The sequence below is a fragment of the Notothenia rossii genome (assembly GCF_949606895.1).
Source record: "Notothenia rossii genome assembly, chromosome: 1".
NCBI lineage: Eukaryota > Metazoa > Chordata > Actinopteri > Perciformes > Nototheniidae > Notothenia > Notothenia rossii.
In genome coordinates, this window is record NC_136912.1 from 50,279,815 (window position 1) to 50,294,477 (window position 14,663).

General features: G+C 41.6%; 1 protein-coding gene across 1 annotated transcript in view; it reads left to right on the forward strand.

Annotated features, from left to right (window-relative positions):
* Positions 1-1,620: 1,620 nt before the first annotated feature.
* LOC307037428 (uncharacterized protein) overlaps positions 1,621-14,663 on the forward strand; it is a 32,010-nt gene continuing 18,967 nt past the window's right edge. The window contains exons 1-2 of the mRNA XM_079678296.1: positions 1,621-1,699; positions 14,312-14,388. The gene's annotated coding sequence lies outside the window, so the exon portion shown is untranslated. The remainder of the gene's footprint in view (positions 1,700-14,311; positions 14,389-14,663) is intronic.

Genomic DNA, 14,663 nt, shown 5'->3' on the forward strand with positions numbered 1-14,663 from the left:
GAACACTTGAGCCCCTTCTCCCCTTCTCTGAGCCCCTTCTCTGTTGTAATTTTAAAAGTTCATTTTTTGATTATTTTAACATATAATTGATTGACATTTTTTTTTCTTTCCACGGGTGGGGGCCTATGGCAGGCTGCCTATGAGCTCCCAAATTTGGCCCGGATCATCCGGGATTTGTGGGATAAGCTCCATAAACTGACAAAGTCATCCAAATATGTCGCTTTTATAGCCCAAAGATATATCATGCAAATACATTAAAATAGTAAAAGATACGATTGTGCTCTGCATTAACCGGAATTTGATTTATATAGCCCCCAAAAAATGATTAAAAATAATTTTCGTGGGGAAAAGTGTTAAAACGCCTCGCCTGATTAAAGCATATGCGGGACACCAGCGAGCTCCAGACTAGTTGCATTGTGTCGGGAAACCTCCACAATGATAAGACCCATCATTTAAATGCAAAACCCACCATTAAAAGTCACTTTTAGGGGCGAAAAACAGCCTCTGTCCACTTCGTTAACAAACTGATAGGCAAATGGACAAAAGTGTGATTAAAGCATTTGCGGGACCCCAGCGAGCTCCAGACCATGTGCATTGTGTCGGGGACCCTCCACAATGATAAGACCCATCATTTAAATGCAAAAGCCACCATTAAAAGTCACTTTTAGGGGCGAAAAACAGCCTCTGTCCACTTCGTTAACAAACTGATAGGCAAATGGACAAAAGTGTGATTAAAGCATTTGCGGGACCCCAGCGAGCTCCAGACCATGTGCATTGTGTCGGGGACCCTCCACAATGATAAGACCCATCATTTAAATGCAAAAGCCACCATTAAAAGTCACTTTTAGGGGCGAAAAACAGCTTCTGTCCACTTCGTTAACAAACTGATAGGCAAATGGACAAAAGTGTGATTAAAGCATTTGCGGGACCCCAGCGAGCTCCAGACTAGTTGCATTGTGTCGGGGACCCTCCACAATGATAAGACCCATCATTTAAATGCAAAAGCCACCATTAAAAGTCACTTTTAGGGGCGAAAAACAGCCTCTGTCCACTTCGTTAACAAACTGATAGGCAAATGGACAAAAGTGTGATTAAAGCATTTGCGGGACCCCAGCGAGCTCCAGACTAGTTGCATTGTGTCGGGGACCCTCCACAATGATAAGACCCATCATTTAAATGCAAAAGCCACCATTAAAAGTCACTTTTAGGGGCGAAAAACAGCCTCTGTCCACTTCGTTAACAAACTGATAGGCAAATGGACAAAAGTGTGATTAAAGCATTTGCGGGACCCCAGCGAGCTCCAGACTAGTTGCATTGTGTCGGGGACCCTCCACAATGATAAGACCCATCATTTAAATGCAAAACCCACCATTAAAAGTCACTTTTAGGGGCAAAAAACAGCCTCTGTCCACTTCGTTAACAAACTGATAGGCAAATGGACAGAAGGGGGAACACGGCCCAGCCGCTGCTCCGCTGCTCCAGACTATGTGCATTGTGTCGGGGAGCCAGGTCAAACCCCTCCATGCACACCGCCAGAACCAGAACCTCACGACCCTGGTGACCTTAAAGGTGTTTGTCTTTGTTTGTTTTTGTATTCCACATAGACAGGCTGGGGTTCAGCACCACGCACAGAGCCTGCCCGCTACCTCCAGGGCGCATCACCACATTTTACAAGCCAGGAAAGGTGCATGGATCCTGGGTAAACATTAATTAAGTGTTTTTAAATGTGTGGAACAGTGTTTTGTCACTTTCAAAACTCTCCTGTCATTGACCGGAGAATTTGGGTCGATGTTGTATTCAATCTGGCCATTAATATTCCAGTGAGACGAAGTACGTACATTGACCGGAGTGATCCCATGTTAATTTTGTCCAAATACCGGAACATTCCCTAACCACCGGTGTCCACCAGGAGGTTCGAGGGTTACCGCCCCTTGAGGCACCTAGGACCTTGAGACCACAGCTCCCTGCTGCGGCTTCGGCAATAGAGGCTTTGAACACCGACCACTCTGGTTCAATGTCCCCAAACCTCCACAGGAATGCCCGAAAAGCTCCGCCGGAGGTGTGAGTTGAAGGCCTCCTGAACTTGGGCCTCCTCCAGACGTTCCCAGTTCACCCGAACTACACGTTTGGGCTTACCAGGTCTATCCAGAGGCTTCCCCCGCCACTCGACCCAACTCACCACCAGATGGTGATCAGTTGACAACTCCGCGCCTCTCTTTACCCGAGTGTCCAAAACATACGGCCTCAGGTCCGATGATACGATAAAGAAATCGATCATGGACCTTCTGCCTAGGGTGCTCTGGTACCACGTACACTTATGAGCATCCTTATGTTCGAACTTGGTGTTTGTTATGGCCAATCCATGACAAGCACAGAAGTCCAGTAACAAACCACCACTCCGGTTCAGATCAGGGGGGCCGTTCCTCCCAATCACTCCCCTCCAAGTGTCTCCATCATTGCCCACATGTGCGTTGAAGTCTCCCAGCAAGATTAAAGAGTCCCCTTCAGGAGCCCCATACAGGACTCTTTCCAGGGTCTCCAAGAAGGCTGTATACTCTGAACTGCTGTTGGGTGCATAAGCACACACAACAGTCAGAGTTTTCCCCCCCATAACCCGCAGGCGTAGGAAGGCGACCCTCTCGTCCACTGGGGTAGACTCCAACAACGAAGCACCCAACCGGGGACTTGTGAGTATCCCCACACCCGCCCGGCGCCTCACACCTTGAGCAACTCCGGAGAAGAATAGAGTCCAACCCCTATCCAGAAGTAAGGTTCCAGAGCCGACGCTGTGCGTAGAGGTGAGCCCAACCAGATCCAACTGGTAACGCTCCACCTCCCGCACAAGCTCCGACTCCTTCCCCCCCAGAGAGGTGACATTCCACGTCCCCAAAGCCAGCTTCTGTTGCCCGGGTCTGGTCCGTCGAGACCCTCTGCCTTCACTGCCACCCTTCTGGCAGCGCACCCGACCCCATCGCTGTTTCCCGTAGGTGGTGGGCCCGCGGGACGGAGAAGCGGAGGTGTTGCCCACGTCGCCTTTTTGGGCTGTGCCCGGCCGGGCTCCGTGGCAAGCCCGGCCACCAGAGGCTCGCCGACGAGTCCTCCTTCTGGGCCTGGCTCCAGAAGGGGACCCCGGGCTTCCTCCGGGCCGGGTATCCTCACTTCGTGTGTCGTCTTTCATGAGGTCTTGTGAACCAATCTTAGTCTGGCCCCTTGCCTGAGACCAATTTGCCACGGGAGACCCTACCAGGAACACAAGGTTCCAGACAACACAGCCCCCAGGTTCATCAGGACACACAAACCTCTCTACCACGGTAAGGTGCTGGTTCTTCAGAGAGGCAAAAGTATTGCTTTAAAAAGAAAGATGGTCCTGTGGTTTCGTTCTTTTGACAAGCAATTTTGTTAAATTTTTCATCACACTCTCACTCCATAATCGTCCAGGAGCGACGTTTGGTCAGGGTCCCGTGGCGTGCAGTTGTGATGCTCCTAGGCTCCTTCAGCTTCATAAAGGGACGCAAATAGCTTTCAACTGATTGCAATGTATTCCCATCTGCGGCGGGATTTGACGCTCATGGAAGCATGGCATTCGTTTGTGTCGGCTGCCCTTAAAGGCAATGTGAGCGTCCATTCCCATTGGATAACGAAGAATTGTACACCCGGAAGTAAGTATTCCCCTTACTGTCGATTGATTTTACAGTGATATCTGCACTACTCATCGACTAAAAAACACCAGATTATCCTTGTTAATTACACAACATTGATCGGTTTAAATTGTGTGCAATGCTTTTGTATTTTTCTCCTTCGATTCGGAGAAACAAATATATTTTTTCGGAGTAAAGTATGGCAGAAGACACTACACTACCCAGAATCCCCAGCTATCGTTTAGGACTACACCTTGTGCTCTGTTTGATAAACCCTGTGATTAGTTCTCAAGCTCTGTGATTGGTTGACCTCCAACTGCATTCCATATGAAAAAAACTTTTCGTAAAAAATAAAATCATACTTTATTCAGCAGTGCTTGCTTTACTCTTTGAAAGTCATCAGATGAATGCATTGTAATAAATGGTTCGACTGCATTAAATATATTACACATCTGTCGTAGTTCTTTATTTTTATTTATCTACAGAGATCGGGCTCAGAATAGACCGGAAACTATTCTTTTACCGTTCAGTTTGAATTTCCCAATAAAGTTAGTAGTAATATTTTGTTTTGATATTATTGTTTTTTATTAACTACAAGACCGCTGGGTCATGTTAAGACCATCTTTTCTGTGTTGCTGTGGGTTTTTTCCATCGCTTTTGTGTTACAAATATCAAAACAATAACTAAATATATCCGTCGTAAACTAAACCAGAAACAGCAGTATATTTTATTTTGTTAACACTGTAAACTTGACAGCTTTTTAACCCAAACCACCTACTGGTTAAAGCACGTTATTACACGTTTAGAGTAATGCAATGCAGGTAGATTGTGTTGCTTTTTAATGACTGTTTAAAATACCTTTTTCTTAATGTCTTTTATTATTATTAAGGCGAGACACTACAGGTGAATAGGGTAATTTTTTTAACTTAAAGATATCAGCTAGAAATTTCTCCAGTTAATTACTTACAATAAGGTAATTGTTTTTTGTATTACAAGTTTTCAGAAATAGCATGTTTAAATATGCAAATTAGCCATAATCTCATTAAATATGCGCATATTTTAACACATTTCAGGAAACGAATTTTTTTTATTGGATAAAGCCAGGTTCAAAATTCTTGTTTCATTTGTTGTCATATTAGAATTGAAGGCTTTTACAGAAGGGATTTTTTATATCTCTTTTTATCACTAAATAAATCAGAAAATACTGTCAACAGCCCTAAAATATCAATTTTCGCCATGTTTTTAGGTATAAAATGTTATATAATTCAGGCTATGAATGATAAATGAACAAACCCTTCTGTAAAAGCCTTCAGAATATGGATAGGAATATAACTGGAAGGTTTGGTGTGTCTACGTGCTACGGAAGTGGACATTTTGTGCTCAGAGTAGGAGAAAAAACTCATTTTGACAAAAAAAACCTTTAAAGATATGTATTGTCAAATTCCATATTTTTTTTATTGGAAGACACTATTTTCAGACACAATATCTAATCTAATACTTACAACAACAACAACAATATAGAACATATAAAACACAATACAACTGAAAACTGAGTAACACAGTATGTACCTGATGAACAAAACCACAGTAACACACACACACTACGACCACAGTAACACACGCACTGCAGAACTGCCACCCTAGTCCATGCCTGCTCGATAAGTAGGCCCCTCCTGCATCTCCTGCTGATGTCTTTTCACCTTTTTTGCTGTGCTTAGACTCTTGCGCCTATATTTCAAACTAGCAGATGTAATGGCCTCAGCTTTTGAAATTCTCAGCAAATCACTTTGTCTCATTGCGCTGACAGTAACATCTGTGCTCTGGAGCCACAACTTCTCCATAACAGCCAGCATGGCAGAGGCACCTTCATTAAAGGTGGAGATGGCCATACTTGCAGCTGCCTCAACCCTGCTTTTCCCCACAAAGACCGTTTTTGGACACCGCGCCCATATCACAGAGTTGAGGCACTCATTGGCATTTTGAGTACCTCCATGCTGCATTCTCTGGAGCAGGCTGTCACTTGACATGCGGTGGTACACAGGGATAAGCTTCTCCCCCACCTCTCGCTTTAAAAAGTTTCCAGCATGTTCTTTGTGGCTACCAGGTGTTTCCCCATTATCCTCTGCCACTGTCACCACTTCATGCCCAGGGTATGGGTTCAGTGCAACCACCTCCCTAAATGCTGCGCTATCCCCATCTGACAACATCTCTGTGTACCGCACCTGGTGGCGATTCACAGACCTGGCCCACATCCTCTTGGCTGACTCCTGCTCCATTGCCTTGCTTGACCCTGCAAAGTTTATTGCACAATCACTATGTGTCTGTCGCCAACTGTCATACTCCTCTTCTGTAATCTTTTGCTCTTGCTTGGCATTTCCCTTTAGAGCACAAGCATGGCAATAGGATGATAGGATTTCATAGTCTACCACCAATCCAGTAAGGATGTCAATGCACACACCGATCCCATAATGGGATGTGAAGCCTCGCTTTTGCCATGTGCCATCAAATGACACGCTGATGTTTATAACTGCCTCTGCATCCTCCCTCAGCAACTCTGCAACATCTGGGTCCACATCTGCATAAGCCTGCCTGACCTGCTCCCTTGTCCTGTGAAGTGACTCCAGGCCTCTCTCTATTTCTGCCACTAATAAGAGAAAAAAATAAGTCAACTGAATGTCCTGATAAGTTATACTCTGAATTCAATAGTTCAAGTTTTCTTGGTCTCAATCCTGTTTCTATACCTGTCACTCTCTTGTCATGTCTCTGATAGGTTTTGAGATGAAGTGCAGGAATCCCCAACACTTTGCTTATTTTCTTCAGAGCTGCATAGCCCAAGCCTAACTTGTGCGCTAAGAGCACCATTCTCACATTCACATCAAAAGCAACATCCTTCCTGGTTTCGTCTTGAAGACGTGTAGATGTGTACACACTTTTGCGGTACCCACCATCACACAGACTGCACTCTAAAATTAAGCTGCTACAGAAACCATGGTTTTGCGGATCGATGTTAACTTTGAGCCCTGTCCCTGCGCAATTTGGGCAAATCAACCCACTGAGCAGTTCATTCAGCCGCGCTACATGTATTATCAGCCACTGCTGTGTGGCGCTATCTAAACCCTCCTGCTCTTTGGGTGACAGCTTGCGCATTGACGCACTAAGTGAAGGTTTTTCAGGTTCGGGGTCATTTGTTTTGTCTTCTACCTTGCTACGTGCAAGTGACAATTGTTGTCCTCTTCTCTTTGAACGATTTTTTCGCGGATGTTTCGGCATTTTGAGATTTAAATTTTCAGCGCAAATATAAACAAGGAAGTGTCATGGCGCACCACGTGACGCATCTGAACGAATCACGTTGTCAGAAATTGACACCAGCCAATAAGATTCCGTTCTTTGGTCAGATGACCCCTTTGTACTTTCACGATTGGTTGCTGATACAAAGGAAATGACCATATTTGGATCCGATGAGATTGTGCAGGAGAACCTGAGCTTTCCAACGGTACCTCTCATGACATGGAGCAAACAGCGGTCACGGCACTTTATGTTACGTTAGATTGCTAACTTTTGGTGAATTTAGGAGAAATCTACCGACGGAAATAGACAAACTATAGTAAAATAAACACCTAAATGTGTATTTTGTACGTTTTCCTTCCAAAAGCCTGAAAGAAAACATCTTATTGAATCAAAATAGCACAACATCTCAAAATTGACATGGGCATGAAAAACGATGTTTTTGCCTGCCGTGTCTCGCCTTAACTACTTGTTACTTGTTGCTAGGGACGCTGCTATCGATATTGTGTTTCGCAACATGTTCTCTATCTATGGCGCGTCTCTACTGGGAGTTGTAGTTTTAAAAGACGTTTTCGTATTTCCCATAATAATAAGTTGCCAATACAGTATACTGTGTACATCCCTGGAGGTTTAGGGGATAGGAAACACTCAAATTTAAAACATATCATTAATAAATGGGTGAAAATTGCTTGTGCCCATAATGGGCAGCATTAATATACAGGACTGTCTCAGAAAATTAGAATATTGTGATAAAGTTCTTTATTTTCTGTAATGCAATTAAAAAAACAAAAATGTCATACATTCTGGATTCATTACAAATCAACTGAAATATTGCAAGCCTTTTATTATTTTAATATTGCTGATTATGGCATACAGCTTAAGAAAACTCAAATATCCTATCTCTAAATATTAGAATATCATGAAAAAGTATACTAGTAGGGTGTTCAACGAATCACTTGAATCGTCTAATTAACTCGAAACACCTGCAAGGGTTTCCTGAGCCTTGAAAAACACTCAGCTTGGTTCAGTAAACTAAATCACAAGTATGGGGAAGACTGCTGATCTGACTGCTGTCCAGAGGACCTTCATTGACACCCTCCATCAGGAGGGTAAGACACAAAAAGAAATTTCTCAAAGAGCAAGCTGTTCACAGAGTGCAGTTTCAAAGCACATCCACAAAAAGTCTGTTGGAAGGGGGAAATGTGGCAGGAAACGCTGCACAACCAAGAGAGATGACCGAAGCCTTAACAGCATTGTGAAGAAGAGTCGCTTCCAGAATTTGGGGGAGCTTCAAAGACAGTGGACTGAAGCTGGAGTCCAGGTATCAAAAGTCACTGTTCACAGACGTGTCCGGGAAATGGGCTACAATAGCCGTATTCCCATGGTCAAGCCACTTCTGAACTCAAGACAACGGAAGAGGCGTCTGACTTGGGCTAAGGAAAAGAAGCACTGGACAGTTGCACAGTGGTCCAAAGTCCTCTTTTCAGACGAAAGCAAGTTTTGTATTTCATTTGGAAGTCAAGGCGCCAGAGTCTGGAGAAAGGCTGGAGAGGAGCAAAATCCAAGTTGCTTGAAATCCAGTGTGAAGTTCCCACAGTCAGCGATGGTTTGGGGAGCCATGTCAGCTGCTGGTGTTGGTCCACTGTGTTTCATCAAGCCCAGAGTAAATGCAGCTGTGTACCAAGAGATTTTAGAGCACTACATGCTTCCGTCTGCTGAAAAGCTCTATGGAGATGAGGAATTCATTTTCCAGCATGATCTGGCACCTGCCCACAGTGCCAAAACCACCAGTAACTGGTGTACTGACCATGGCATTACTGTCCTCGATTGGCCTGCAAATTCCCCTGACCTGAACCCCATAGAGAATATGTGGGGTATTGTGAAGAAGAAGCTGAAAGACACCAGACCCAACAATGCTAATGAGCTAAAGGCCACTATTGAAGCATCCTGGGCATCCATAACACCTCAGCAATGCCACAGGCTGATTGCCTCCATGCCACGCCGCATTGATGCAGTAATCCGTGCAAAAGGATTCCCAACCAAGTACTGAGTGCATTAATGGACATTTTCAAATGTTTCATTGTGTTTTGCTGTTATAAATCTTTTTTTTTTACTTGGTCTGAGGAACTATTCTAATTTTTTGAGATAGGATTTTTGAGTTTTCTTAAGCTGTATGCCATAATCAGCAATATTAAAATAATAAAAGGCTTGCAATATTTCAGTTGATTTGTAATGAATCCAGAATGTATGACATTTTTGTTTTTTTAATTGCATTACAGAAAATAAAGAACTTTATCACAATATTCTAATTTTCTGAGACAGTCCTGTATATACCCACATGCCAGCTAAGGTCAGAAGAGCTTTATTTAACAGCTGGTGTTATGTTTGTGACCCCTCCTGTTGTTAATTGATAACATTACATTACATTAATTGATAAGCCGAAAACATGCACTTGTCAAGGTTCAGAGGCAAATTTTGCAAATATGGCAGTAGCCATCGATCATCTTAAGATAAGATATAATTTATTGATCCCAAGTTGGAAACATTTGCGTTACATTAGCATATGTAACAGTTGTAAATATGCAGTGGTGTTTATTTGTAAATCATTTAGTATAATCACACAAATTCTGTGTTTTATATTTAACTAGAGAATGCAATTCCTGAAGAAATTGCTAGTGGGAATGCTTTATGCTGAAAAGCTGACGCTAAACTGCTATGCTGAAATGTAATGTGTAAGAAGAAAGTGAAGAATTTAGATTAAAATTAAATGTGTAAGAAGAAAGTGAAGAATTTACATCGAAATGAAATGTGTAAGAAGAAAGTGAAGAATTTAGATTGAAATGATACATGAACATTGGGGGCTTGAATGTGTGATAAGAGAAGAAAATAAAGTAAAAAGGCTTGGGAAAGCAGCAGAATATTTGAATTGCAAACTTCTGAACTAACTTGATGGCGAATGATCTGTCGCCATGGCAACGGCATTTGATGACACCCCATAATACGCTTAGATGCGTTGATGGCTGCATAGTTACCAAACCTGTGAAGTTTTGGGGCGTTTGGAGCAGTTTCACTGAAGTTATGAGAAAACCGTGTTTCATGGCGAGCATTGTGTTGCCAGTGCAACGGCATTTGAAGAAATCTCAAAATCGTCCCATAGATGTCTTCACGGCTGGACTGTTAGCACAAATGTGAAGTTTGAGCACTTTTTAAACATTTTCATGGGAGTTATAGCGACATCACGTTTTATGGCGAGGGATGCGTTTCCATGGAAACGGCATATGGTGAGATCTCAGATTTGGCGTAGACCTGTTGAGGCATGGACCGGTGATATACAAGTGAAGATTGGGGGACGAATGGACCGTGTCGATTGGACTTACAGCGACATCCTGTTTCATGGCTAGTTGTCTGTCGCCATGGCAACGGCATTTGATGACACCCCATACTACGCTTAGATGCGTTGATGGCTGCATCGTTACCAAACCTGTGAAGCTCTCGGCTGTTTGGAGTATTTTCACGGAAGTTATGAGAGAAAACCGTGTTTCAAGGCGAGCATTGTGTTGCCATGGCAACGGCATTTGAAGAAATCTCAAAACTATCCCGTAGATGTCTTCACGACTGGACTGTTAGCACACTGCTATCTGAAGTCTGCTGCTCTGAGCATATCAGTTGGAGTGATGACATCATTGTGTTCCATTGCACAGGTGTTTATAGTTGAGCTAACAAGGTGCATAGACTTCAAAGGCTTCACTGTTCTGAATGAGAGATGAACCTCTTACATGTGAACGTTTTGTGGAAGAACCATAACAGATATCTGTGAAATTTCAAAACGTGAAGCATGTCAAGGAAGTTGAGTATCTGAAGTGTAATTTTTGTGTACTTTCGGGTTAATACTGTGGCCTTTTTGGCAGTTTAACTAAAGGTCTGCGGCTGCTGCTTTGAGGAAATATCTGCCTGAAATTACAATGGGCTTTAATGGAGACATGTTGAACGTTTTTGTCACTTCATGCCCTCAAGAGGCACTTTGTGTAATTATTTTTTGCTTAATTATTTGTCATTTTTCAAGCTACGAGATGTTCTCCTACGTTTATCATGAAAAATTATGTCTCAAGAATGTAAGGTTAGGGCATTATGGCAGTTTTAAAAATAAATATGAATGCGAATTTCAAGCTGTCCTCCACTCTAGCTGTGACATCACACACTCTAGTTAATGTTAAAATCTGAAGAAAACCTCTAAAACAAGGTCTGAACAATGTTTAATATGTCTAAAAGTAAGAATCAGATTTAAAAGTTGTTTTACACGAATAATGTCAGAAAGATGTGTAACATTTTAAAGTTAGAATGAGGTGTCTGAGTGAAAGTATGAATGAACAGTTAGCAGTTGAATTGCATGAAGATTTGTTGAAGTCTAAAGATTTTCTCCATTGACTTCAATGTTAAAAATGTGATGTATTATGGGATGTATCTCTGGAATTATGAAAGTTATGAATGAGAAAAGTAATAGCCATCGATTCCCGACCAAGCTGAACGTTTTGATGTTCGAACGGAGTTTTCTGCGATTTTCAATGCGGGAGGAGGGCCAAAATACCGGCGGAATAATAAACTTTTCGTCCGTAGAAGAACAGTTAGTTGGAATGCTGTTAACAGCATTCCCACTAAATAATTCTCTGTTCTTTATTTATTGATTGGTCAATACCTGACAAGGCCGGAGATTAAATATCTATATACATCCTATAAGAGTATAATATGTATAATATCAGTTAAAATAATTGCTTCAACATACCGTAATTTTCGGACTATAAGGCGCACCTGAATATAAGCCGCAGCAGCTAAATTGAATGATGTGTACATATATAAGCCGCACTGGACTATAAGCCGCAGGTGTTTTAATGTTTAATTACCATATGTAAGGGTTCATGCACAGAGGGGATTGTCGGGAAAGAGATGGCTGTTTGAGGAAGCTCCCATTTATTAACATTTCAACAAACAAGTTGCATATTTGCATAACATATTCAAGTGTTACCATTTAGTGCAATAGTAGCTACAGAACATGTACTGTGCTGTGTAAACTGTACTGTATCACATAGCGTTTCAGACACACAAACTTTTCAACTTTCAAACTTAAACGGTGCGCTCCCAGCGCACGTACCGGCAGTGATCTACAGCAGTGGTTTTCAACCAGTGGTACGGGGACAAACTGTCTCGCTCCCGTAATGTCTGTCTGTCTTGCTCTCGTTCTGTCTCTCGTACCACTCTCGGTTCCACTTTTACTTTTGCGCGCTACCTGTCTCACTCTTTTCCGGCCTCCGGCTTTTACTGCTGGAGCCCGCCGCTTAAAGGTGGGGGGCGCGGACCGGCCATAGAGCCCATAGAGTTAAAGGTGGTGGACTGTAACCTGTAAAATCCATAGATTTAGGAGGTCCCCTAGTGGCCGTTAGCTGTAAATATCCATAGATTAGCCGCACCGTTATATAAGCCGCAGGGTCGAAAAATGGGAAAAAAGGCGCGGCTTATAGTCCGAAATTTACGGTAGTTAACATTGCTGGAGGTATGCACAAATATTGATAGATGTCTTATAATGCACTATTGAGGAACCTGCGACCCAAGTTTTTCATTCATTGCATAACTACACCGTTTGTGAATATGATATTATGTCAATAAACCTTAGAAAATCTTGAACTCTTGAAAGGGATGTGCAAAATAGTCATTATATACAGTCTTTAATTAACTATTAGTAGAGAATAACGAGTAATGAATATACTTTATAGGGATCCTATTAATATCTAATAATAAAAATAATGAAATTCAATAACATGCTTTAACCACCAGGTGTCCCTTTCTATCAGCAGTGCACCTTTATGGTGTAAATACAGCCTATCTACCAATTGGATCAAATATAAAAGTCAGCCGAATTAGTGTTGATACTGCAAAGAGACGTATTGTCTGAAAAGAAATGGAAGATGTTGTTTAATTGCTGATATATTTATGATCCACGTCACGTTTTCAGTGTTGGCGGCAGTTCCTCATGTTTGTCTAGAAGTCTTCTCATCAGGGCTCTATAAATAGAGAACTACGGCAGATATGTAATATTTAATGCAGCCGAACCGTGTATTACAATGCCGTTATGTGATGACTTTCAAAGAGAAAAGCAAGCACACTTGGAATAAAGTGTTATTATTATTTTTTTTAAATGTTTTTGGTCTATTTGTTAATGACGATGTGATGTGAGATGTGAGACTGGAATTGCACAGGGGAAAATAACGTATCTTTAGATGCGGATTTTGTTAAACTAATACGTTTGCGCTTTGGACCAACAAAATACACTGACGGGGAAGGGGGTAGCAATAAAGATAACACCATTAAACAGTTACACAACATAAGAGAAATAATATCGATAGCAGCGTCCCTAGCAACCACCTTGGTAACAATGAAAACGTTCAATGGTCGCAATTTCCTGAAGTAATCTTCGTAATAACTAGCAAACTAAAGATCATGTCCATCCACTGCACACATAATCCGAAATAAAAACTCATATTTCTCGCATCAAAAGACATCAAAACGCATTTTAATGGCCAAACTAACTTTAAAATAGGCATTTTCCACCGAGAATAAAACGAAGTTCGGCCATGTTTTTTTTTTCTGCAGGGAGAAATGTGAAGATCACGTGACATAGATGCCAGCCATTGGAATGAATGGTGAAAAAAACGATAGCTGGGGATTGCCATCCTTTACTCCGAAAAAATATTTGTTTCTCCGAATCAAAGGGGAAAAATACAAAAGCATTGCACACAATTTAAACCAATCAATGTTGTGTAATTAAAAAGGATAATCTGGTGTTTTTTAGTCGATGAGTAGTGCAGATATCACTGTAAAATCAATCGACAGTAAGGGGAATACTTACTTCCGGGTGTACAATTCTCCGTTATCCAATGGGAATGGACGCTCACATTGCCTTTAAGGGCGCCGACACAAACGAATGTCGTGCTTCCATTAGCGATTAAACATCTCTCTGACACAGTTTAAACACATTTCAAGTGGAAGAATTGTTTGTGTCTCCTCTTCGTGTCTCGGGAAGCTGGAAGCTGTATTATTTTCAAAAAATAAAAAAATGTTTTTTAACCATAACGGGTACTTTACACAACATTGAGTCAAACTTATCCTTGTTTTATTTATGTTAAATTGTTGTTGTCGGTTAATTTCCATTTTATTTATTTTGGTTTAAGATATCATTATTTTTTATTTATTATTATCATGTTAGATGTTTAAACTTTTCTGCATTTTATAAGGCAATATATACTTTTTTGTTTGTCCATAGGCTACTTAGGTTATTAAAGAGTTATCATGTCAAAATATAGGAAATGTATTAATATTTTATTGTATAATCGGTACAGGAAATTCTTCATCATTCAGAGCACCACCTATTGGCCAAAGACGCTGCCACCGGCATTGCGATCCATCCTCTGACAAAGTAAGTTGGGTCACTAAAGTCTGATACATGTTTTCCTAAGATTTAATAATTGGGGCTTTTTTTTAAGCCTTTACTCGCATGGTTCATCATACATACTGAACTGTTCAAAGTCTGAGAAATGCTTTCGCCATAATCAGCAAAGCAACATTAATGTGAAATTATTCTTGCGGACGGCTAGCTAGCTAGCTCAACATAAGCTTAAACTAGTTTAGCTACATTTATATCAGCTCATAAGTGGTGTGTGAAAAATATTTGTCTTAATTACGGCTACATAC